The sequence below is a fragment of the Ailuropoda melanoleuca genome, chromosome 4 (assembly GCF_002007445.2).
Source record: "Ailuropoda melanoleuca isolate Jingjing chromosome 4, ASM200744v2, whole genome shotgun sequence".
Taxonomy (NCBI): Eukaryota; Metazoa; Chordata; class Mammalia; order Carnivora; family Ursidae; genus Ailuropoda; species Ailuropoda melanoleuca.
Window position 1 is genome coordinate 30,964,279 of NC_048221.1, and position 27,457 is coordinate 30,991,735.

The 27,457-nt window shown below is 42.5% G+C and overlaps 1 protein-coding gene across 4 annotated transcripts in view; it reads right to left on the minus strand.

Annotated features, from left to right (window-relative positions):
- The window catches only part of PRICKLE2 (prickle planar cell polarity protein 2), a 314,648-nt gene that overhangs the window by 179,731 nt on the left and 107,460 nt on the right, over positions 1-27,457 (minus strand). The window contains exon 1 of one of the 4 annotated variants that reach the window (XM_034658591.1): positions 10,164-10,183. The exons of the other annotated variants lie outside the window; for them this stretch is intronic. The gene's annotated coding sequence lies outside the window, so the exon portion shown is untranslated. Of the gene's footprint in view, positions 1-10,163; positions 10,184-27,457 lie in introns of those variants that run through there. 4 annotated transcript variants of the gene reach the window in all.

Consider the following 27,457-nt stretch of genomic DNA (forward strand, 5'->3'; position numbering starts at 1 on the left):
TTTAATAAAAAGTGTTATAAACAGCTAGGTTCTCCTTGTCCTGTGTTACTTTCAATCATGTTCTAATCTAACTCAGCTAGAGGAACATCTATGTTATAACTTAAGATACTGAGTCCTTTGGGTAGCAAATCCAGAAAGGGGAGTCATCCCACTACAACTCACTTGAAAGAGAAAAATATTCAAAAGGTGCAAATGAAAAAGGATTTCAGATATCAAGTAGGATTTTAGCCAGTTGGTATTCCAGTTGGTATCAGGTACAAATGTTATGAGTCAAGATAAAATAAAATATCTACTTGCTAATCTATAGGATGTTCAAACTTTGGATACCTTATGAGAAATAGTGTATTCACTATCTACTTTTCAGATTAACAATAGGCCCCAGTGCCTTAAATTTAGATGTATTCAGGGGCACCTGGGTAGCTCAGTCAGTTAAGCATCTGCCTTCAGCTCAGGTCATGAATCCAGGGTCCTGGGATCGAGCCCCACATTGGGCTCCCTGCCCAGTGGGGAGGAGCCTGCTTCTCCTTCTCCCTCTGCCTGCTGCTCCCCCTGTTTGTGTTCTATCCCTCTGCCAAATAAATAAATAGAATCTTTAAAATTAATAAATAAATTTAGATGTATTTCATCTTAAAAGATGTTAGGAGGGTACAGAAAAATGTATTTGAAAAAATAATTAAGAGTTTAAAATTAGTTTACCTTTTTTCCCAATATCTCAGATATTCTGTACATATTTAGGGCTGTTTAAAATAAAGGCCAAAGAATGACCCATAAAGAAAAATACTCCCAACAATAGCATGAGAAGGAAAATATAAACTCTAAAGATTTAAAAAAATGAATCTGTTAGCCTAGCTATCAAGATTTTAAGCTTTTTGAACTACCAAGTCCAGTTCAGTGGATTTATCTGACCAAATGAAACTCATAGACATGTGCCCAATAATATGCTTTATGCCACTATTTGTAGCAGTGAAAGCTCGGGGAAAATACCTAAATGTTCATTAGTAAAAAATTAGGACACAGCCATACAAAAGTAACACTATCCGGTCATGAAAATTTAATTTACAGAAAAGTGAGTTCTGAGTTCTTAAATCATTTGTAGCATATACCGGCTACAAATGTCTTGAACACCTAGAAGGAAAAAAAAATTTAAACACTTCTTGAGTTCTTCTACACAAATGACTTAAAATCCTAGAGACCTCCACTTTCATTCATAATTAGGTCCTCAGAGTACTTATTAAGGATTTTTAAAAATTTGTGTTCATAAATTAAAACCGGATTGCCTAGAGAAGAAATTCCAGAACGACAGAGTAAGGGCCTCTAAAAATCCATTCCTCCATAAAAGCAACAAGAATACTGGCAAAAATTGTCAAACTAAACTTTTTCAGGGCTCTGGAACTTAAAGGCTTGCAACAACCAAAAGGGCATTAATTTGAGAAAAACAGCATAATTTTGATGAGAACAGCAAGCTCTGTAGCATTTTAGCTGATACTATCCCCATCCTCTTCTTCTCATTTTTGCAGCATTCCTTAAAACCAACAGTCTTACAATAATGGTAACTGTAAAAAAAGTAATCTGGCAGTCACTAGAGGGATGGCAGAATGTGGTTGGACAGCTCCCACCCCCCCCAATCCAGCCCCAACAGAGTCCCATCCATGGAGACTTGTCACTAATTGACCAGTCTGGGAGTTTCCTTTGAAAGCCCCATTTATAGGGCTTGTGTTCAGTTGACTTCAATCAGATTTGGCTCTGTGGCAAAAGCCCTATCCCCAGATGTTTGTTGAAAACATTTAGCAGCAATTGTTTAACACTGCAGTTGCCTGAGAAAGTAATACCATGTGGGGGAAATAAGAGGCTGGCCAAAAGTCTTAAAAAGAAAATTTAGAGAATGAGATGAAAAGGGAGGACTTAGAAAAGCTCTAACATACTCTTGGGACTTTAAAAAGTAGGCATGTGGGGTGCCTGGGTGGCACAGCGGTTGGGCGTCTGCCTTCGGCTCAGGGCGTGATCCCGGCATTGTGGGATCGAGCCCCACATCAGGCTCCTACACTATGAGCCTGCTTCTTCCTCTCCCACTCCCCCTGCTTGTGTTCCCTCTCTCGCTGGCTGTCTGTGTCTCTGTCGAATAAATAAATAAAACCTTTAAAAACAAAAAATAAATAAAAAAAATAAAAAAATAAAAATAAAAAGTAGGCATGTGAAGGGCTGTGCACATGTCCATGAAAGACTCATGGGGGCTCTCTTACCTCTAGCTGACCTCAATGTTCTGACAAATGGGCAGTGGAAGCGAATGCCGAGCTGGGAGCTGCCTGCATGCTGAATGTATACATCAACACACACACAGCAAGCATTCTGGTGGAGAGGAGACTTACATGCCTTAGGTATTTAAGAATATCTCTGCCCAATTGCTAGGTGGCCACTAAGGTAACTCTGTAAAAATCTTAGTGGACATATATGACACAGAATACAGACACTATAGGATTCATTCAGGGAAGTCACTGAACAGACAAGAACAGTACCACAACAAACCCTCTGCGGGTGGGAGAAGGTATAATTTCCAGAGTTTTAACAATATTATTTCAAATGTTCAGATATCATTTCTAATTATGAGACCAGAAAACTATAGCCCATACATAGGAAAGCGAGCAATCAGTATAAATTGATCCTGAAGAAAGCCAAATATTAGATTTACTGAACAAGACTTTAAATTATTATAAATATGTTCAAAGAGTTAAAGGAAAACATGCCTCAAGTACTAGAGGAAAGTATGTGAACAACGACTAAGTAGAAGATACCAATAAAAAGACAAAAAATGTAAAAACAACTGAAAAGGGGGCACCTGGGTGGCATCCGACTCCCGATTTTGGCTTGGGTCATGATCTTAGGGTTGTGAGATTGAGCCCTATGTGCACTGGGTGTGGAACCTGCTTGAGATTCTCTCTCCCCCTCTCCCTCTGCCACTTCCCCCCTCTAAAAAACAAACAGAAAAGAAACGAAATGCCCAAACTGAAATTCTTGAGTTGAAAAGCATAATAACTGAAATAAAAATTTTATTTCACTAGAGATTTGTGAACTACCAGAAGAAACAATCAGCAAGCTTGAAGATAAACTAAAGATGATCTAGTCTGAGGAATACAAAGGAAGAAGAATGTAGAAAAATGAACAAAGCCTCAGAGACTTATAGGACACCATCAAGTGTACCAACATATACATAAGAGAAATCCCAGAAGGAGAGGTGAAAAAGAAATGCACAGAAAGAAAATGTGAAGAAATGATAATTAAAAAGTACCCAAATGTGACAAACATGCATGTACACATCCAAGAAGCTGAAAAACATCACGTAGGATAAATTCAAAAGTATCTCCTTCTAGGCACAACATAAATTGTAAAAAGTCAAACACAAGAAGAGAAACTTAAAAGCAGCCTGACAAAAGTGACTTCTCAAATATGAGGAATTCTCAGTAACAACGAGCACAGATTTCTCATCAAAAACCACAGAGGCCATGGGTGGAACTAGAGGGTATTATGCTAAATGAAAGAAGTCAATCAGAGAAAGACAATTATTATATGATTTCACTCACTGTGGAATTTAAGAAACAACACAGAGGAGCATACAGGAAGGGAGAGAAAAAAAAAAAACACAAGACGAAATCAGAGACAGAGACAAACCATAAGAGCAGCTTAACTCTAGGAAACAGAGTTGCTGGAGGGGAGGGGGATGGGGGGTGCGGTAACTGGGTGATGGACATTAAGGAGGGCATGTGATGTAATGAGCACTGGCTGTTGTATACAACTGATGAATCACTGAATGCTACCTCTGAAACTAATAATATACTATATGTTAATAAATTGAATTTAAATTAAAAAAAATAAATAAATAAAACCCCATAGAGGCCAGAAAGCAGTTGGATGGCATATTCAAATTACTGGGGGTAGGGTCGGGAGGGGGAAAGACTATCAACCATGACTCCATTAAAACTATCCTTCAAAACCAAAGAAGAAATTAAGATATTCCCAGATAAACAAATATTGAGAGAATTTGTCACTAGCAGACCTGTGCTGCAAGAAATACTAATAAAGGTACTCCTTCAGGCTGATATTCATATGCAAAAGAATGAAGCTGGACCACTTTCCTTATACCATATATAAAAATTAACTCAAAATTAATCAGAGATCTAAATGTGAGACTGATGTAAGACCTAAAACTATTTAAAAAAAAATCTTAGAAGAAAATAGAGGAATAAATCTTCATGACCCTGGGTTAGATAACAATTTCTTAGATAAAAAACCCAAAACACAAGCAACAAAAGAAAAAAAAAAGATAAATTGGTCTTCATCAAAATGAAAAACTTCTGTTCTTCCCAGGATTCTATCAAGAAAGCAAAAAGATAACTCATAGAATGAGAAAAAAAAAAGGTAAATCATATACCCAATGAGGGATTTGTATCCAGAATATATCAAAACCCCTTAAAACTCTATAATAAAAAGACAAATAATCCCATTTAAAAACGGCCAAAGATTTTGATACATATATCTTCCGAGATGATACACAAATGGCCAGTGAGCATAGAAAAAAATGCTCAACATCATTAGTAATCAGGAAATTACAAATCAAAACCACAATGAGACACCACTTCACATACACTAGGACATCTATGATAAAAAAAAGACAAGCGTTGTTAAGGATGCAGAAACATGGAACCCTTATGCATCCTTGGTAGGCTTATAAAATGGTGCAGCTGCTTTGGAAAACAATTCAACAGTTCTTAAAAATGTTACTCCACTCCTAAGCATATACCTATGAGAAATGAAAATGTAGCTACACACAAAAACTTGGACATGAATAATCATAGCAGCACATCCAAACATCCATCAAACTGATGGATGGAAACACAAAATGCGGTAAATTCATACAATGAAATATTATTTAACAATAAAAAGGGGACCAGAATCCTGATAACATGCTGCAACATAACTGAACCTTGAAGATGTTCTGCTAAGTGAAAGAAGCCGTCCTAAACAACCACAGACGGCATGACACCATTTATACGAAATGTCCAGAACAGGCAAACCCAGAGGCAGAAAGTAGATTAGCAGGGACTAGGGACAGGAGGCAATGGGGGAATGACTGCTAATGAGTACAAGATCTCTTTTGGAGTGATGAAAATATTTTGGAATTAGATAGTGGTGTTGGTTGCACAATTCTGTAATTATACTAGAATGTACTAAACTGTTCATTTTAAAAGGGAAAATTTTATGATATGTGAATCATAGCTCTATAAAGCTGTATGTCTTTTTTTTTTTTAAGCTGATAGGAACAAACAAAAAATAGATTGCCAGGATTCTGGAACCAGACTACCAGGTTAAAACTCAGGTATGACATTTATTAACTGTGAGACTCTTGCAAATTATTTAACCTCTGTGTACCTCAGTATCTTCATCTATAAAATGGGCATAATGACAGTACCTACTTAATGGGGTTGTCATGGGGATTAAATAAATCAGCTATTGTTGTTATTTTAGGAGGGGGAGGTTCAGGCTTTCCCTGACCTTCTGAGGAAGAAAGGAGGGAAAGAGAGATGATGCAGCAGGTGTGTCTAGAATTGGAGGAGAATGAAGTTGATGATATAACCCATGAGTGACTTTATTTTTTTGTGCTGAGAGAATGGGCTGTGGGGGGTTGGGAAAGAAGTCACATTGGCATGCTGACAAGTAGATGAGAGGTCAGCTGAAGCAAAAAAACACATATGTTTAGGAACGTTACTCACATGGCTCTGAGAGTTCTTCCTTACAAAAACATGGCGGCCTGGAGTCAGTAACAGAAAACAGAATGACGGGACTTTTCCAGGGCTGTTGAGTGGCTGGGGTTGTGGGCAAAGAAAAATGGAGCAAGGAAAAAAAGAGTATGCTCAGAAATGTCACTAAGGGATTGGCAATGGAGTTTCAGTTGAGAACAGAGGAAGGATGTGCTGCTAAAGGGGCCAAGAATGAGACAGTTGTGTGAAATTTCTTGAGAGGTGGTTAGTCTGAAACAAAGCTTAGCTCTCCAGCAAGAAGAAGGGAACTAGGGTTCTTGAGCCTGGAAGTGAGACAAATCAGTGATGACAGATTCATTTTTTTGTTGATTTTTATCTCTTTTCTTTTTCTTTTTTTTTTTTTTAAGATTTTATTTATTTGAGAGGGAGAGAGAGAGCAAGAGAGAGCGAAAAGGAGCAGGAGGAGGGGCAGAGGGACAAGCAGAACAGGGAGCCCGACTCAGGGCTTGATCCCAGGACCCCGAGGTCATGACCTGAGCCAAAAGTAGATGCCTACCTGACTGAGCCACCCAGACGCACCTGATTTTTATTTCTTTCAACATTTTCTCCCTATATATATTTTTTTCTCCAACACCTTATCACTGTCATATTCTCTTGCTGGAAACTGAACTTACTATTCAGGCTTCTAAGGTAATGTAAATTTTAGTGGAGCTGGTATGTTTGAAATAGCATATCAAAGAAAAGTACATCATCATCATAATAATAATAACAACAATAATAACCCATGAATTTACCTACCACTTTTCTCCAAAACCCAAAGTAATGTAACACAAATTGCATAAATTCCCCAGGGCAGCATTTGCTGCATCACCAGGTGCAAATCTAGTATTCCCTGGGGGGGGGGGGGAAGCATTCTCTAATCAAAATGATTTTTAAAAATCATTGCAAAATAATCCTCTTTTTATATACTTACAATGAATCTTAGCATATTTAAGGATCTTAAAAGTCCTGCAGTGAAGAAAACTATTGTATTTATTTAACCTGAAGTATCCAATATTGATTTGATGAGAGAATCCTCTCTTTCTAGAGAAACTTTTATAATATAATTCAAACATGAGGTCTGTGAAGCACACTTTCAGACATATTACCAGATGAAAAGGCGGCATTGTCTATAATGAACACATGGGCAACAGGAATCCCAAAGAGGGAAGCAACTTCTTAGAGCTTGGTCCATGGAGACATCCAGGTCTGTTCCCTTTTGCCCTGCCAACTAAGTGACTCTCCCCAGGCATGGCTCATGTGAAACGTACCACCAAACAAGGAATGCGTGAAAGCATTTCCCACAATGACATCAAAGCAGACACATGTAACAGATTACCGCAGCGTCTGGGCACACTGAGATAGAAACACGAGATGGCATCACTTAACCAAACTCAGTGTTCAACTCTGCTGTGTCAAACTCCCCTTACCTATCAGGTAGAAAGCTCCATCAATAAACATCTTTATCCGACTCTAATTTTTCATTAACTTCCAATGAGTTCAGGTGTCTCATCCTGGTTTTCTAAGGCTGAACCCCTGTTCTTTTAAAACCCCTATTTTGTATTTGGGTCAACATTCCCTCCCCCATCCCACCAGGGCAGGTGGCTAAAAACTTAAGGCACAGGTGTGTGGTCTATTCTCAGAGGTACTCTCCCTTTCCTGAACTTTCTGCTCTGGTGTTTGGGACACAGAAGATGAAAAGCAAGAGGAGATGTGCCTCTTTATCGGTCCCTGCAGCAGATTAGAGATGGGTCAAAAACATGCATCTCTCCAATGGACCTTTTCAGGAGGACTATCTTCCTTTACGTCCCTGATGGTGGGTTTGGTCACATGACTCGCTTTGACCAATAGGATGTCAGCCGCCGCCATATCAGCAGAATCTCAGTGCACGCATGAGCAGTAGAGCTCGTTCTCTTGCGCTTCGATTCATTGCCATGAGTAAAAATTTCCCCAGGTAAACGCGTGGGAGCAGATCTGAGGCTAACCCATAGTGAACAAGCACAGCTCAACTCACACCTTGAAGTATGACACCAACCCATTCTAGAAAAGCTAACATGAGCAGGAAGAAATGATCGGTGGTACAGGCCGCTTTGATTACGGGTAGATTGCCATGCAGTACTAGCCAACAATGCCGCGGGATCGCACAGAGACTGCGGAGAGCTAGGATGCGTTCTGCATTTGGAGTGAACAACTGGCACCGAGCTGCCCTAATCATTGGAGGTCCTCCTGAGAGAATTTAGCCCCAATCTGCCTGACTCCCAGCGGGCAGTCTGGGGCCACATTCCTCCAACATGTGTGGGGACATTTCTCTCCAAGTCCAAAGCCTGCATCTTATTTCCTCTCTCTGTCCTCCAACTCCAGCACCCTCGGGCATGACAAGGGGAGGTCTATACCTCTGCAAAACTAGCAGGTCCCTGGCCCAACCTGTGCCTGACCATCCCACTGCTCCCCTCTCTCCTGTTTTTTTTGGCTAAATCTTTTCGCTAAGGTTCCAGCAGGTAACTCAGCCCTGCACTGTTGTAGCTCGGCAAATTGCACACCAGAGAAGATCACCAGGCCCTGACCTGACTGGGGGGTAGAGAGGGGATGACTGACAGCTGGGACATGTCCAGACTTTACAAACAGCTCTCTCCTGGAATATCCGTCCTGCGGCTTTGAAAAAATGCAGCACTATAGGACTGTAATTTTGTTTGAAATACATCTGCATAATTAGGGTGATATCATGGATGTGCCAGTTAGTGTAGTCTTAAATTTGGGGGGTTGTAAGCTAACACCTGACCAAGAATACACACAGACTCAGGGAGGCCACTTAGCACCGCACTAGAAAGGGCCATAATCCAAGGACAGCTACCATATGCACACTTCCTTAGCCGAGTTTAATCAACAGCCAGCAGTTGTTAATTAGCATCAGGGATGCCAAAACAGGTTCTTATTGGTGAAACTAATGACGTGTTAATTAGCATGATGGGTGTCAGAAAGACGGTCTGCTTGGTGAAGTGCAAGGTTTTTAGAATGCTTGAAGTGGCTAACGTAGCCTGGGTATCCTTCCCACCTCTGCATGAACTGGAAATAAATCCACTTGGGCCTGTACCCCGCACCCCTTATGATGACACCCCAATGTCATCCCTAACCCTAGGTGCAGACAATGGAGATTTTCTAATTGAAGAGCCCTAACGAGTGGAGTCAGAATCCTGCCTCTGTGATGTGGCTGGGTTGGCCTTACATGAACCTTTCATACAGGGTAGGATGGGAGTTTCTCAAACACTGGTTCTCAACCTAGGCTGAACAGGAGCCTTGCATGGGGAGCATTTAGAGTCCCAAGAGCCAGGCCTCACCCAGAAAAATGATGCAGGAATCTCGTGAGGGAGGACCAGGATCAGTACCTTTTTAAAGCTCTCCTGCTGGTTCCAGTGTAGCTAGGATAAGCCCCGCCACTGAACAGCTCTACGGCGTGCTGGGACTGCGCCGGGCTTGCAGGAGGGGGTGATGAGCTGTTTTGAGCCTGCTTTGCTAATGAATATTCATTTAGTCAATGTCTGTATGCGTGGGAGAATTTGGTCCAAGGCCTGCTTTCATTAAATTGGAGCAAGGTTATAGAAGAACAGCTAACACTCACCAACTCTAGCTTCTTCGGCGGCTTCCCCCAAATCTGGAGGGATCAAATTGGCTTTGGTCAGCTCACAGTGAGGGGATAACCCCCTGCTTCTCTTACAGAAAGGAAAGGGAGATAATAGCTTTGGGGAAACCCTCTTCTCCCTAAAAAGACAACCTTTCTCTCTTTCAAGTTTGCCTCTTTTATCAACTCAGTTTGTGGATGAAGCCAGAAAAGCCTGTTCTCCTGAAATGGAGCCCACGGGCCAGTGCTGCTAGGCCCCAGTGTTCAAATGTAGAACAAAGGGTACTTGCATCTTCTGCCCATACTCTGGGTCTTGGTCAAAATTCTGGAACAACAGGGGATGGCTTCTGTCAGTTCCCAAACACTATAAATCCATAAATAAGTGGGCACATACAGGTATAGAATTAGGGGCCAAAGCCAAGGATCTCGGACCATGCCCTGACACATTTAAACGCAATGGTAAAACGATGGAAGGAAGGCAGAAGTGTTACCCCTGACCTTTTCTTCCCAGTCTCTTGACAAAGACTAGACTGCTGAACACAGGACTCATCTTCACACTAAGCAAACCTCCTCTCCCCGGGAGCTCTCTGTTATTACCACTTCAGGGCCCTATCCGCTTTAATAACAGGCATCCATCAGAAGAGGCTGGCGAAATAAACAGACAGTTACAAATAGGACAGGCTACATTTACAGGAGAGGAGAACAAGAAGAGATGAGATTAAATTTTCTGTGCTTTTAATCTCACATGTCACTCTCACCAGCTGAAAGAGTTTACTGTGTCCTTTTTCCACCCACAGCGTGCTTGCTGAGATCTCCCAGAAGAGACTGTGGTCGACAAGAACGCCATCTGAATTAGAAGCACAGAAAAGACTTTCATGTTTCCCTTCGTGAGAGGAAAAAAAAATATATGGTAATTCTAGTGGATTGAACTGTATCCCTCCTAAATTCATATATTGCAGCCCTAACCCCACACTGTGACTGTATTTGGAGATGGGGTCTCTAAGGAGCTCATTAGGTAGGACACTAATCCCAAAGGGCTAGTGTCCTTACTAGAAGAGGAAGAGGGGCGCCTGGGTGGCTCAGCTGGTTAAGTGGCTGCCTTCAGCTCAGGTCATGAATTCTGGGTCCTGGGATGGAGCCCTGCATCGGGCTCCCTGCTCAGCAGGGAGTCTGCTTCTCCCTCTCCCTCTCCCTCTCCCTCTGTGATCTCTCTCCCTCTTGCTCTCTCTCAAATAATGAAAATCTTAAAGAGAGAGAGAGAGAGAGAGAGAAACACCAGAGATATCTCTTTCTCTCCCTCTCTCTCATTTTCTCTCTCCCCGCCCCCCGCACACAGAGGAAAGGGCAGGTGTAGACACAGCAAGAAGGTGGTAGTCTACAAGCCAAGAAAAGAGGTCTTACCAGACACGAACCCTGCTGGCACCCTGACCTTGAACTTCTAGTCTCTAGAACTGTGAGAGAATAAATCTGTGGGACTCACCCAGTCTGTGGAACTTTGTTACGGCAGCCCGAGCTGACTAATGCAATGATATTGAAAGCACTTCTCTCCTAATGAAGAGAAATGGGTCTCCGCTTTACCAGGTGGAGTTCTACTAATTACAGTATGGAGACTTTTCTCTATCAAAACTGGGGGTGAGGGAAGAAGTGGAAACTGGAAAAAAAAATGCCCCCACAATGCGCCATCAAAAAGCAAGTTGTGAATGGAAAGTCCAAGCTAGTTAGTCCTTACTGCTGACCATTCAGGACTCAGAGTGAAAGCAGGGCTCAGGCCAATGCACGTAGTACAGTTTTAAGTATCAAACCAAAAAAACCTGGAGCTAAAAGCTTCCAACTGGTTGTAGAAGTGCCAGTTTCTTCCATTTTTTGCACTGGAGTGAGTGAGCATTACAATTGTCTGAGCAAGAAATTTCGATCTGTGCATGTTTGGGTTGGAAAAGGGAGCTTTGGAGAAAACAATCCCTGAACATTTCAAAGCAAAATCTTCAAGTAAAGACTAATTCAGAGTGGCTGTTTTCGACGCTTGAAATAAATGGAACAATATCTGGATTCCTAACGCTTGGCTAACAACTAAACAAGCTTCACGAAACACAAGCTACATTTTCCCTTCTCTTTTTAAACAAATGCATCACAGCAGTTAATAATAATGCTCAGTCATAACATATGAAGTGCTTGAAATATTTTTTAAATACTCTTTAAATAGAAACCGTAAGTTGCTAAAAAAAAAAATCTTGTTTAAAAAAGAGTTTTAATACTACATTGCAATTTACCTGTATCCAGTCCCAAAATTGAGGTCATGGCATTTACAAGTAGAAGCCGTGCCGGGCTCTCCGGTGGCAACAACAACCAATCATTCGCTCTCCTGAATTACACCTCTTTCCAGTGACAACAACCATCCCAACAAACTGCTCATCAGGGCGCAGGACTGAGCAGTTACCTGGACACCAGTTGTCGGAAAATGTACACATTCTACGTGTGAGGGCAGCAAAATGGAAAGAACAGGGATGGCGTGCTTCTCAAATTCTACTTGGACTTGGACGTGCAGACTTTGGCCAGAATGCAAATCCCAGCACTGGATGACGAGGGAAGGAGGAGGGGAGCCCAGCTTTTGTGGAATGCCTCACTTCTAACGCATATTCTTTCAACTTCAACCCACTGTCTCCCAGGAAGAGAGAAGTGGACTTCTTCAGAACACTCTTGCAGAACAAAGGCCACCATGTGCCCATTCCTCAGTAATTTGTACATCAAAGGTGCTGCCCTGTCCCCAATTTGTGTCTTTTGTGATCCGCTGCAGAAACTCTTGGCTCACAGACATGTAACCTGGACTCTAAGTTCATTTCTGTGTGCTACTTTGTTGCTTGGTACCTATTTTTAGAGCATTTTGTGTGTATGTCCCATGTGTCTTCAGGACAGCAGAGGGCCAAAGAACATTTTGAAATGACCACAGCACCCCATATAACAACCTCATAGAATGTGGAAGAGGAGGGAAAGAAATCAATAGGGTATAAGCTTAACTGGTATATTTAGGAAAAATGAGCTCTACTGTGGCCATCTGTGGGGTTTTACCTAATGGGTTTTTCCCATTTCTTGGGTAAAAACATCCCAGTTTTCATTTGGGAACTATCCCTCCCCCACTCTCAGATGAGGCAATGGAAGCTAACATAAGAGTAGGTGGGTTAACCCCACTTCACGCTTGGCTCCAAAGACTGGCTCGTGGTCCTAACCCTGGCCACTCGCAGCCCCCTTCCTCCTTGGCTCGGGGATTGGCTTATGGGCAGATTCTTGTTCAAAGTGGAAGCATCATCCCCAGGACTAGAGCTGAAACTTTTGAGAAAGATCTATTTCCTTGTTGCAGGGTTGTCAAGCTGTCTAGAAAAACCTAGAGGTGTTCGGGTCAAATCCCACCTAAGAATGATGCCAAATGAAAGGGAAGACAAGCCAAGGGATGAAGAGAGAAAACGTAGGTCTGGTTTTGTTAGTTAGGTGATAGATAAGCTCCTAGATCTAGTCGTGCCTGAAGGTAATCTACCACTGGGTTCTGCTGGCAATAAATTTACCTTTTTTTGGTTGAAAAAAGTTTGAATTGGACTTCTGTCACTAACAACCCAAAGTCCTGATTCATAAAGGTCCCTCACTCCCAGTGGCCTGCCTAACAATGTGGTGTGTCAACTACTTCCTGGGAAAACAGCAGAATGAGCAGGCTACCTTGGGCTCAGTTGACATGGATTCAAATCTCAGCTCCCTTGTCAGGGGCGGGGGGGGGGGTCTCTGAGCAAGACGATCTTTTAGCCTGACTGTTCTTCCCTATTAAATGGATATTAAAAGTATTTCTTCTTTGGGCCAATCATGTAAATGAAATAAGAAACAGTAGGGGACTATAGGCTACCAACTGGGCCAGCCATCATTTGGTGATTTAGAAATAGCTACTCATACTTCTCCCCTTCCTTGTTCTATCTAGTTCATTTACTTCTTACCTGAAGAGCAGGAAAAGGTAGAGAGTACTTCTCAAAGTGTGGTCTGGAAACTCCCAGGAAGCCCCAAAATCCTTCCAGGGGGGTCTGTGAGATAAAACTATTTTATAATAACACTAAGATGTTGGCCTCATTCTTTAATGGTCAAGGAAGTTTTCCAGACACTAAATCATCTGTGATATCACAACAAACTGAATGCAGGGGCCAATGGGATTACCCAGCTGTCTTTTAGTAAGCTAGATGTTAAGATTTTGAAAAATAATGCCATTGGGCCCAGTCATTTTTGTTTCTTGCAAAATATGGTATTTATGATAGCATGTAACAAATTCTTTATTCTTATATTTTAAATAATTAAGTAATTAAAAATTTTTTCCAGTTAGAATTTTGATTATGGTAAATATGTATAGGCATATCCCACTCAAAAACAAGTTCTTTTAACAGACTAACGGGATCTTGAGAATAAAAACTTGGGAAACTCATACAGAGGACAGATTTGGGAGCCGGATGATGTGAGTTCAAATTTCGGCCATGCTACTCACCGACATACTGAGGGAAGGAAGTGACTCTTCTTAGCTGGCCTTACTCTTCTCATTTGTAAAGTGGGCATATTATAATACCTACCTCCCGAGGTTATTGTAAGGATTAAATGAGTTAATATAGATAAAACACCTAGTTCAGTGAACGCTAAAAAAAACTTGTTGCTATGATCATTATTACTAAAGTTGAAAATACGGCATAAAAAAGCTAATTATACAGAGCTCTACAATACCTGCACTGTTTTTGGTGTAACAATTCCTTTCAGCAGATTATTTAGAAATACTAGGTATCGGCGTACCTGTGTCCAAATCTTGATTTCAGCTCAGGTCATGATCTCAGGGTCATGAGATCAAGCCCCTGCACCAGGTTCTGAGCTCAGCGTGGAGTCTGCTTGAGATTCTCTCTCCCTGAGATTCTCTCCCCCTCTGCCCCTCCTTCCACTCATGCCCTCTCTCTCTCTAAAACAAATAAATAAAATCTTTAAAAAAAAGAAATACTATGCATCAATAAACACAACGCATTCAAAGATCAAAAGAAATAGATTGTACCCCCCCCAAAAGATTGTGTCCTCAGGGAATTTATCATTTAATAATAGTAAGAATAATTATTTAGATCACCCTTTGTACCAAGCACTTTTGACTGTTCACTTCAAATCACTGAGATAGGTACTACTGACTTCTGCATTTTATAGGGGTAATAACCGAGCTTGACAAAGATGTAGTAATTTGCCCTGAAGCATATGGCTAGCAAGTAGGCATATATCAAGGAAAACCTACACGTGTGAGACAAAAGGCCCTTGGTCTTTACCAATACCCTGCAGAATCCCTATGGGGGTGGCTGGACCCTGGAAAGTACTGAACCAAAGTTGACCTTCAAAGAGAAACGGAAGTATGTCCTTACTTCTAAAAGGCCTCAGGAAATCCCAACACACCCACCTTTATAGGTGTCCTTCCAATATTGAAGGCTACGGGAACATGAAGAATAGAATTACTTCTGTTATGGGTTGGGGGTACAGAACAGTACTGTAAACGTGAGGGGTAAAATCATGAATCTCATTCTTTAAAAAATACAGAAATGAGCTATATTATAAACATCTTCATAGAAGAGGTATGCCTGTTCGTGAGGGCCATTACCTGCTTTCAAACAATGCCTGTGAAAGAAAAAGCTCTTCTCAGGCCACAACTGAGATGAGAACCATTGAACAAGATACAGGAATGTCACAAACAATTTGTAGCCCAAATTACAAGCTATTCCCCTTTACTATACAATCTTTCAGCAAAATCAAAATGTGCCCCAGGGGAATGAATAATGGTTAAAGCCAGCCAAAAATATGGCCTTTAGGAAGAGAAACAAGAAAGCATCTATTATTTTTAGCAATTTCTCATTATTTGTCTTGGGAGGGTGCTTTTCTCTTTCTCTCTCTCTCTTTTTTTTTTTTTCTCAAAAGATTCATTTTCAGATTAGTCACAGAGGGCTGGCAAATGCTGGGAAGTTGAAGGTACTTCAGAGCTGTCTTCTGGGGCAGTTCTCCAAAGCTTTTCAGGGAAATGATGCTGCCCTTGCCCAGAAATCTGTGCAAGCCGCAGAGTTTAAGCAAGGCAGAGAGCAGAAACCGTGGGGTAAGTGCCCCTTGCCATTTAGCTGAACTTGGAAGAGATCTTTCCTTCACTGAAGGGAGGAGTTACCTAGAAAGGGTAGAAAACCTGACACAATGAAGGTCTCCAGGACCAGAAATACATGTGGAAAAAGAAAGGAAGACTTTTGGGGCACCTGGGTGGCTCAGTCGGTTAAGTGTCTGCCTTCCCCCAGGTCATGATCTTAGGGTCCTGGAATCGAGCCCCACTTCTAGCTCCCTGCTGATCGGAGAGCCTGCTTCTCCCTCTCCCTCTGCCCCTTCTCATGTGCTCTCTCACACACTCTCTTGCTCAAATAAATAAAATCTTAAAAAAAAAAAAAAAGGAAGGCTTTCAAAGCAAAGAAAAAATGTGCATTATATTTCAGAAGGAGAAAAAAAAGAAGTTAAAAACAATTCCTCATAAAAGTGGTGAATATAGGTTATAAAGGAAATGAGATTATATTATGGTGTAATACAGTATTTCAAAAAGCTCCTTCTCTGTGAAATCGTGCAGTTGCTGTGGAAAGCAGTATGGAGTTTCCTCAAAGAATTAAACATAGAATTACTCTGCAATTCGGCAATTCCGCACCTGGGTTTACATCCACAAGAACTGCAAGCAGGGACTCCAACAGGTATCTGTACACACTTGTTCATAGTAGCCTTATTCACAATAGCCCCAACGTGGGAGCAACTCAAGTGCCCATTGGAGGATAAATGGAAAAACAAAATGCGGCACCTACAGACAAAGGAGTGTAGTCAGCCTTAAAAAGAAACAGAATTCTGGGGCGTCTGGGCGGCTCAGCTGGCTAAGCGTCTGCCTTCGGCTCAGGTCATGATCCTGGAGTTCCGGAAGGAGCCACACATCCGAATCACTGCTCCCTGGGGAGTCTTCTCCTCCCTCCCCTTCTGCCCCTCCCCCTACTCCTGCTCGCTCTCGTTCTTGTTAGCTCTCTCAAATAAATAATACCTTTAAAAAAAAAAAAGAAACAGAATTCTGACCCACACTACAACAAGGATGATCATCGAGGGCATTATGCCAAGGGAAAGAAGCCCATCACAAAAAGACAAATACTGTATCATTCCATGCAGAAGTATCGAGATAGGTTACATCTAGAGTAGTCCAATTAATAGGGCCAGAAAACAGAATGGTGGTTACCAGGCGCTGGGGGAGAGAGGGGAATGGGAGGGTTATTGGTCAATGAGGACAAAGTTTCCATCTGGGGAGGTGTAGAAAGTTCTGGAGATGGATGGGGCAGGGGTGGCCGCACAGCAGTGTGAACGCACTCGGTGCCAGCAAGCTGTACACTTAAAAATGACTAAAACGATAAATCTTACGTTACATGCATTTTACCACAATAAACTAAACTGGTAAAAAAGACCAGAACAACCCAGAACACAAAAGGAGTCCCCGCCCCTCCATCCGCACTCTTCTTGCGATTTCACGTGCTCCTTCCACCAACAGCCAAACTCCGTGTCCCCAGCCCTCAAGTCTGGGCTGGCTCTGGGACAGACTGGCTTTCAGCACAGACGGCAGCAGAAGGGACATTCTGGGAGGTTGGAACTGAGGTCTTGAGAGGCCTGGCAGCGTCCACTTCCCCACGGGGAATCCGGATACATGAAGAAGTCCAGACTATCAGGCTGGAGAGAGAGAGAGGCCACATGCGGAGAAAGGCCCTTGCAAGATGAGAAAGGGCCGTGTGCACAGACAGGCCATAAGAGAAAACTAAGGTGCCCCGGCAAGAGTCAGTGTCCAGCGACATGAGAGGCCAGCTGGGATTCCCCAAAACCAGCTCGACGGCCCCAGCCAGCGCTACAGGGGGGCAGACGCAAGTGAGACAAGCTGAACCCTGCCCAAATTCCTGACCACGGAATCGTAGGTAGGCCACGAATCTGCGACTGCTCTAAGCCACTGCACTGTGAGGTGGTTTGTCTCGCGGCAATTGATAACTGAAACAGTCGTGCAAACAGATGCCATCATTTTAAAGAATTTCCTCTCACCTTATTCTACTTCTACCACCAGGTATTACAATCGCCCATTCGTTCCACAAATATTTACTGAGCACCTATGATGCAGGAAGACTCCTGACATCTGAGACGTATCACGGAAGGAAATGAAACCTCCTGCCCTCAAGGAGCTTACATTTTAAAAGGAGGAGGACAGAAAAGAAATATAATTAAAAAAAAAGATAGTATGTTTAAAGGTGAAATGTGGTGGAAAAGGAAATGGTAGCATGGAGCATGGGCGCTGGCAGGAGGGAGGGACACGGGCATTCCTTCTAGATGGGCCTGCACAAATCTTTTCCATGAAAAGATAATTCATCTGTTCCATCCTATGTTTTTTGTTATCTGACCTTTTCTGATGATGATGCCTTGGTTCTAATTATATGTAATCACTGTGCTAATGGAAATAAATATAGGCAGCTCAGTTCATTATCTTGATTACAGAAAAAATTATATGTTCTCTCATATTGCTACTACGTTAAAAAAAAAAAGACAGAAATTTCATCTGCAAGCAAAACCTTGAGGAAAGACCCAGAGACCCAAAAATTCCTAAATCCCACCCCAAATCTAAAAGGGCGTCTGTGAATTTTCCATAGTCTTTATGCCAGACTTCACCAAAATGGACCCTCCCTAATGCTAACCCATGAAGAGCACAGCTTGCCCTGCAAAGGGCTTTTAGTGCTCACCATCCATAAGGTTCACATAAATTTGTGCTAAAGACCATATGCTTTGGTGTCGGGCACACCTCGATTCAAGTCCAAATTCCACCACCTACGACCTGGTTGACGTGTTCCCGAAGCCTCAGTTTCCTGGTCTATAAAATAGGCATAATTACACCACACTTCACAGAAGGAAGAAATAAGTGAGACCAGGTATAACTTAAAGCATTTAGCCAGTGGATACAAAATGGCAAGCAGTAGATAAATGTTACCTGTTAACATAGGATTACCTTTTAGAAGGTGTTCTCAGGTATGAAAACCGCCGAAAAAGAATGACAGTCAATGCTTAACTTTATAACCATAGAATGAGTCACCCTTGGCCCCGTCACGGGACTCTGCAGGTCCTACCAGAGCATGAAGGCCGAGAGCTCTGGACCTGGGCTCAGATAAAGCTCATACTTACAGGTCCTTCCTGCTGCAACCGTATTCTGAGGTTAGACGTAAGTGACCCTTTAATTATGCATGACCCTGGTGCAGAATTAATCATAAGAGGTCAAGTTGAAAGCCAGTGTTCAATGGAAAAAAAGACACCCCCCTCCAGATCTATTTAAGGCTCCCATGAATCATCCTGAGACTAGATCCTACAGCTTCCCCTGCCCTCTTGAAACAGTATTTCTGACCCCAAATTTGCAATTTAACGATCAATGTAGGGAGTTTTGTGGTTTTGAGGGGTGGGGTGAGGAGTGCTGCCTGGCACTTCAGCTCTTTTTACGTTTGGAGAATCCTTGCTTTATAAATGCAAAATGCAGCCTGTTTCACACTAGAGAGGGTGGAAAGTCAAAACCTCACTTGCAGGCCTGGCCCATCACACGTACTTATCTAGACTAGACTATGGACTAGAATGTGGATCTAATGACACAAAGGAGCAGGGATGGGGGATCGTGTGAGTCTTTCAACAGCGGCAACATGGGTTTCTAGGGTGGAGGAGTGGGGCAGAGGGGTAGGGCGGAGGGGTGGAGGCGGTATCCAGGTCACGCACCCTGAGGTACGTGAGTGAAGCCACAACCACACGTGGTGTTGGCCTCCATATTCCTGTGGACCGATTTTCCAGTGTGCTTCTGGTTCTCTGACTCAAAAGAATGCTTCCCTTTGGATCTGTCTGCACTCAGAATCTGACTCTCCAGCCTTCCTGGGGATTTGGTAAGCTTCCTGATAACCTCTGAATAGAGATTTCCCTGACTAAATCAGTCTGAGCTCACGGCTGCTACTAAGAACCTTGATGGATATGGTAATTCTAAAATAGCTTGCACACAGTCAATCTGACCAGCTGCCAGGCCCTGGGTTGAGCACTTTCTGCACAGTATCTCCGTTCATTCTCACAACCACACTTCAAAGAAATCCTCTTGTCTCCCTCTTGGAGAGGAGGAAATGGTTAAGTGGTAGAAATGGAATCTGACTTCAGGCCACTCGAGCACCAACACATCCAGCTAACTGCCAGGACAGACTTCAACTCCGATCCCTTGTGATCTAAATCAGTAATTCAAAAAATGTGACAGAGAATCCACTATATGCCAGGCACTGTTCTAGACATCAAGGATAGAGCAGTCATTATAACAAATCTGTGCCCTAACAGGATTTACATTCTAGTCTTTGCTAAAGACTGGACATCAGTGCCCCCCCCCACCCCAGGAATGTCCTGAAACCCTGACCTTCAGCGTGATAGTATAAGGAGGTGAGGTCTTTGGCAGGTGATTCAGACATGAGGGTGGAGCCCTCATGAATGGCATGAGCACCCTTATAAAGGACACCTGAGTGCTCTGAGCACGAAGACAGCGATCTATGAACCTGGAAGCCGGCTCTCATCAGACACGCAATCTGCTAGCACCTGGATCCCAAGGTCCCTTCACCTTTCCAGCCTCCAAGACTGTGAGAAAGAAATTTCTGCTGCTTATCAGCCACCCAGTCTGTATTTCATCATGGCAGCTCGAACAGATTAGAGATACTTACATTCTCGATTTGTTATTCTCTGGGCTTTCATTAATGGCACCGTGTTCTCTGTTTCTGGCCCCAGCCCAACAACTCCACGAAGCCCGTGTGACCACACTATTCCAGTTTGGAGGTTGGGGGGAAGAGCCCAGACTGGATATGCGCTGACACACGGCTCCTGTCAGGTACCCTAAACCATCGTGGAGTCTCCAAACCCTTCTCGACACAGCTGTGCGGGCAGGCGCTGCTCAGTGATCAAATCTGCCAGGAGAGATGAATTCTATGTGCCATCACTGTTCGCTGTGCTCCAGCAACTCGCCACAGGCTCAGCAGCCGAAAATAACACTCGTTCGTTGTCGCACAGTTCTGTAGGTCAAAGTCCAGGGGGCCTTTCCTGTGTTCTCTGCTTGGCGGTCACCAACCTGAAATCAGGTGCTGGTGGGTAGGCCTCTGATCGGGAGGCTCTGGGGAAGGACCCACGGCAAGCTGTTTTGCGTTGTTGCAGAATTTACTTCTTTGTGATTGTAGACCCAGATGGCCTTCCCTTTGCCTTTGGCCATATAATGTCACATAGCCATGGAAGTGACATCAGGAGAAAAGGTCACAGAAGGCACCTAGCTGTTCCTGCCTACCTCACCACCCTGAGCCTGGGCCTATGGTACAGCTATAATTTTTAATAGTCTGGACAGAGCCAGTCTCACTGGGAAGATGACATGAAGGATGTAAGCAAAGGCTATACGGAAGAACATTCCAGGCAGAGAGAACTTCAAGTGCCAAGTCCCGGGGAAGGAACTCAGCTCAGGTGTTCAAGGAACAGCTGGAGGCCAGATGGCTGGAGTGCAGTGAGTGATGGGAGAGACCAGGGGAGAGGCAGTCCCTGAGGTTACAATTGTGGTTCTGAATCACAGAGACCCTCCAAGGGCCTTGCAGCCTGCTCCAAAGACTTCAGCTTACTGCGTTCAAGAATTCTGGCATGAAAGGCTGGTGGCTCAGACGGCGACGTGGGTACCAGAGGGGCTCTTTCCTCTGAAGTGGTCAGATACTAAATATACCCGGAAGGTGGAGCCCACAAGGACGAGAGAAAGAGAAGACACAAATGAGAAATTCTGACTTCAGCATTTGCAGTCTGTGCATCATTGGGCAAACCATCGAGACTTTCCATACTTCGTGTGTTGAATAGTGAAATAAAATGGGCCGTTCACTTATACGTGGCAGGATTTTTGCAAGAGTTAAATATGGTAAATGTGTTCTGAAATCTAGCAGGTGCTCAGAAATCTTTTCTTTCCTCATTGCTTATTATTAAATGCCCGATTCTTCCCGTCCCATTGTGACTTCCTCTTTTTCCAACCTTATGCTTAAGTAAAAGCGTTAAAACCCAACTCAGGTTAGTTATAAATGCAGAGAGGAGGGACCAACATCTGTCATACTCTACCCCTTTGATCAAGGGGTTAAATAAGGATGTGAGAAGCTCAACGAGGCCCCCAAGTCGGAGAAACATCCAAGAGCTCGTGGCCCATGCGTATAAAAATGGGCACTAAGAAGTTGACCTTGCTAATGGGGCTTCTGCTCTGGCAATAAGGGCACATATCTAGCACAGAGGAACAGCTCAGTAGGAATCTGTTAAATGAAAACGTTAATAAATATTTACACCCCTAGTGTGGGGCTCTTTATCACAGACGTCCCATGTTCACACTGAAGGACACCCACTAACAGTGCACGAGGCATTAAGAAATGAGGCACCTGCTATATCTATGGCCGGAGTGGTAACGTCTTTATTTTGCACCCTTTCCTTACCACTTATGAGCCGGATCATCTTGGACAATCAAACAGCCTCAGTATTGTCAGCTGCATTTCCCCATGTACTTAGTGAGCAGACTAATGATATATATAAAATGCCCAATAATAGTGCCCCGTACTCTTCAGTAATAGAGTAAGTCATCAATAAACGGTTAACTGTTATTATTATCAACATTAATAAAAATAGATTCTGAGTATAGGAACCAGGAGCTTCATCTCAGTCTCGCTCTGATGCTCTGCTCTATTTTTTCCTTTTTCTCTCTGACATGGGAAGAGTCAAATTTAGTACACAGCTTCAAGAAAGAAGTTGAGATGATTTTTGTAGAAGGCCAGTTAATAACACTGTTGCTCTCAAGGTTGTCTTTTTTTTTTTCCTCTTCTGGTGCTAAATATGCTAATTTCTCTTCTCCGTCCAACCGCCACGCAACCCGCAGACTCTCCATTGACCAGTCTGAGTGACTCACACGGTTTGCTGTGACGCATCTGGAGTTTCTCACAATCCTGCCTTCTCCCAAACCTACGCAGATTTGTGTCATCAGCAAATTTCACCGACTTGCCAGTGAAAGAGTTGACATTTACACACCCACAGCTCTAGGCAGCAGTGACCAAACCAGTGAATTTCTAATGAGAAAGCTTTTGGTCTCTGGAAATAAATATTTGACAGCTGGAGGTCTCCAGAAGAAAGTCAACCATTTTAACCCATTCACAGCCATTTTTCTTCTTTCTTTGTCTGTTGCTCTCTTCTCTTTCATATTTCTTGCCTATAGAGCTGATAATGACTACCAGTGTTCTTAGTGGAACAGCCCAGAGAGAGGACATTAAAAGAAGGGGACAGGTAAATGGATCATGAGACAAGGTCTGCTGTAGGACTGGTGGCTATTAGTGGTGGAAAGTTGGCCGAATGCTTTACCCTACAGTGTTGAGGATCCCAGACAATGCATTACAAAGATGCGTAGTGGTGCTGGATTGAGGGCAGGGCTACATGTGTCTACCCTGCCTCCTTTGCCTTCCTCTAGAAAGAGCAGTTCAAGTTTCCCTTGGCAGCAGTCTCCCTCCCCAGTTTTGGTTAAGAATGTCAATCAAATTCCATGCCCCCCACCCCCAACCAAGCACATGACCCCAGGCAAAACCATTTCCATTTCTCTCTCCCTTGCTTTAGATTTTTCAGCAGAGAAGCACAATTATCAAAGAAGGTGGACCTACAGACATGGGTTCCTGTTCCCTTGATCCTCAGGCCCTGCTCTTCCGAAGGTCTGCTTTCCCTGCTTTGCTTTAGCATCTGTAATGCACTCTGCATATTTCCTTTTTATGGAAGCTAACAAACACTTTCTGTTGCTTGCAATCAAAGACTCGCAAATGATAGAAGCTCTAAATCTAGCCTTCCCAGGGAAAGAGCAGCAGTTCAGAAAAACAATAAGTTGATATGTTTGCATTTACCAGCTGTGCACTGGCTTTTTTTTTATTGCAAGCAAGGAGCTATTTTCAAGACAGCTGTAAAATTGTCACTAAGGGTATCTCAGTTTAATAGTTTTCATTTCTCCTGCCAGTTACCAGGGAAGAGCAGAGATGAGGGGGAGGCTAGGAGGGCACAGACATAACTGATAGACTGGCACTCTTGTGGGATTAATTAAGCAAGGCTGGTGGCTTTTATCAGCATAAGAAAAAAAAATAAAGTTTGAAAGGAAAAGAGACATTGAAACTATCTAGAGATGGATTTGCAAGAACAGGATAATAGAGACATCTTAGTCAGGGGTTAGGTTCTGAAGTCATTGTACAAGGCAAAAATAATTAATTGAGTCACAGTGAACTTATCTCCCACATTACCAAAGAGGTACAATGTAAGTGATGATCCCATACAGGGAGATATTATTATAAATATATTACAGAGACTAAAACGTACATTGTGTAATAAGAGTACATATGCAAAGTATAATTTTATATTTTTAACTACGTAAGACAGAATCTGAAACGTGAAATCTCCATGTGTGAGAAACCCACACTACAAGCAGCAAGTGGGTTCTATAAAAGAGAGACACGTCTCTTGTCTCACACATAATCTGGGCACAAACCTTATGAACAGAATGGCAGGCAGGATCACCTGTGGTAGTTTAAGTGTTATTTTTATTTTGGGGAGGGGGTTGATGGTCAAGTACTTAGTTAATGCAAGTTAGAAGTATATCGAATACAATGCCCGTGACTTTACAGGGTCATTTACTTTACGCAGGGGACCTGGTTGCAATCAGGTGAGCTGCTACCTATTTAGACAGCACTGGAAGCTTCACTGAGCCCTCACAGGAGGACTTCTCCTAGACTTTGAACACTAAGAGATACAGATTGTCCTTAAGTTCTTTACTTGCTTTTGCCTTCTTTAATAAAATAGAAATGCAACTCCATGAAAACATTTTGACAAGGTACTAAGACAAAATCAGCAAATAAGTGAAATTAAATACATAATTTAGAGGCAGGCAGAGATAAATACAAAAATACAGGTACAAGGAAGTAATTTACTCACTGGTCATAGAACCACAAATTAATTCAGGCCTGACAGAGACCTTAAAGGTAATCCAATTTAATTTTTTGAACGATAATGCCTACTGCAACAGCAGGCACTCAGAAACACCCATTGAGAGGATCAATAGCTTGACTTTTTGAATTAGGAAACAACACTGATTAAAGTGATTCTCGAGTTCATCATGATATTCAAAAGAAAAAGAAGAAAAGGAGAAAGGCAAAAATTTTAAAGTGTGAGAAAGTAAAAGGTAAAGCTCTTCTTAACAGAAGAATGTCAGCTAAGAGATGGAGAATGAATGGTAGAATTAGAAAAATCAACATTTTGCAACCCCCAGTGTAATCACCAATTCAAGCAAGGCTCATCTGTGCATGCTACAATGATGGGGTGGAAAGGTTTCAGGGAACAAGATATTCACACAGATTACTTATTAACTACAGTGGGGAAAAGTTACCTCTACAATGGAGACATCTGGCATATAGCCCCTTGATCAAATGATCAAACTAAGCACTGCCGATTACAGGACAAACTCATGTCATGTTCCACCAGATGGAGGGGAAGAGCATGGCAGCACCCGTGCAATAATCTTACCGAGAAAATCTACCCTAATTCCAATCATAAAGAAACAACCCAGCAACCCAGAGTGTGGGTCATTCTACAAGGTAACTAGCTCGGATGCTTCAAAAAATATCAATGTCACAAAAGACAAGAAAGGGAGAGAATTTTCTAGCTCATAGGAGAGTGGGAGATGATACAAGCAAAGGTAACAAGTGAATCTTGAATGGATCATGGATTTTTTTTTAAGGCAAGAAAGGACATTTGGGGGAATACTGGAGAAATCTGAATCTGGGCTATGTATTAGATATTATTGAGTTAATATGGTATTAGATGTGAGAAAGTTATGGTAGTTAGGTAGGAACATATCCTGGATATACTAGAGTTCTTTGAGCTGAGGGTCATTATGTCTGCAAATTACTTTCAAAGGATTCAGCTCTGTTAAGGTATACACTACACACACACACACACACACACACACACACACACACAAGAAAGCAAATGTGGTAAAATGTCCATGATTGGTGAATCTAAGGGAAGGTATAGAGATACTCTTTGTGCTATCCTTTCATTTCAGTATTTCGACATTTTTTCAAGAAAAAAAATTTGGACGGAATAAAGAAGCAGGTTCAGAGACATCTTTAAATGACACACCCAAACCACTGGCAAAGTTATCAATTACAGCTTAGTCTATCCCTTAAGTTTCCCCTCAGGCTTGAATAAAAAATATTCTCATTAACCCAGAAGCTGTTAAAAGTCCAGGCCTCAAAGGACGCAAAGAACCAATGTCAGAAGTGTTTGCAGCCAGAATATATAAAAAAATATTTACAACTCAAAAATAAAATGACAACCCGATGAAAAAATGGGTAAAAGATATTTTTCCAGAGAAGATACACAAATGGTCAATGAGCCCATGAAAGGACACTCAATGTCACTAGCTGCTAGACAAAGGCCAATCAAAGGTACTATGAGCCACCACTTGCCATCTACCAGAATGGCTATAATCAAAAAGATAGACGATAATAAATGTTAATGAAGATGTGGAGAAACTGGAACCCTAACATATAGCTGATGGGAACCTAATTGGTGCAGCCACTTTGGAAAACAGTTTGGCAGTTCTCCAAATTTAAGCACAAAGTTACCCTCTGACCCAGGAGTGTCACTCCTTTCCTAGGCATATATGCAAGAAAAATGAAAACATCCATATATACAAAAATGTGTACACAAACGTTTCACAGCATTATTTACAATAAATAGCCAAAGAGTGGGCAGAGTCCAAATGCCCATCAGCTGCGCTGTATCCACATAACGGAAGAAGAATTGGCAATGAAAAGAAAGGGCGCACTGATACATACAGCAGTGTGGATGAACCTTGAAAACATCACACTAAGTGCAAGAAGCCAATCACAAAAGCCTACAGATGGTCTGACTCTGTTTATATGAAGTGTCCAGAGTGTGCAAATCTCTGGGGATAGAAAGTGGATTAGTGGTTGCCAGAGGCTTGGAGGAAGATGGAGAACGACTGCTAATCCCTATGGGGTTTATTTTTAGGGGTGAAGAAAATGTTCTAAATTAGATTTTAGTGATGTTTCACAACCCTGTGAAAATACTAAAAAACAAAGAATTGTCTACTTTAAGTGACTGAATAGTCTGGTCTGTGAATTATCTCAATGAAGCTGATTTAAAATATGTATATATATGTAAATACATACATACACACACACACACACACACACACAATTATGACCTTAAAAAAGTATTTGTAAGCAGCTTTCCCCCTAATCTTTGATCTTTCTAACAGGGCATTTCTTCCCGACTGCTATAATTCATAGGTAAGTCCCATGTCTCCATTCTAAACTCTTTACTCTAGACCTCTGGCTAAGTGGACAAGAGAAGCCACAGCAAGCTTAACTTGTCTTCCTACAGCATGAGTTAGGACTCAGTTACTCTGAGTTCCATCCTCCCACACCAGGAACATAAGCACTGAAGGATCAGCTGGTACCCGACTGTCTGTCCCTGGGCAATGATCATGAGAACAGGATCAGGCTCAAAACTGCTCTCTCAGGCAGCCTGCTTCTGAAGCATCTGCTTTCTTAGATGAATTGGGAGTTTCAAAATTAGGAAACAAAGAACCAGGTTTTTAAAGGGATAGAAAGTGTATGCCCTGATGAGAAAAAAGACAAAGAGAAAAAAGGAGAGCAATGGCGCAGGCAGGAAGAAGCGAGTCGGGTGTGCGAAGCTGGAGCAGATCTGTGATGTTTCAGCCCCTCCAGCAAGCTGTCCTCCTCTTTTTGAAAATGGCGAAGTGATTTCCCAGGGGAAATCGCTCTTTCTCAGTGCTTCCGGCCACTTGGTTTGCGAGATGTGGAAGCTCAGCCCCAGGGGAGGCCCCAGGACCTGGTCTAAGCCAATCCACACATTCATT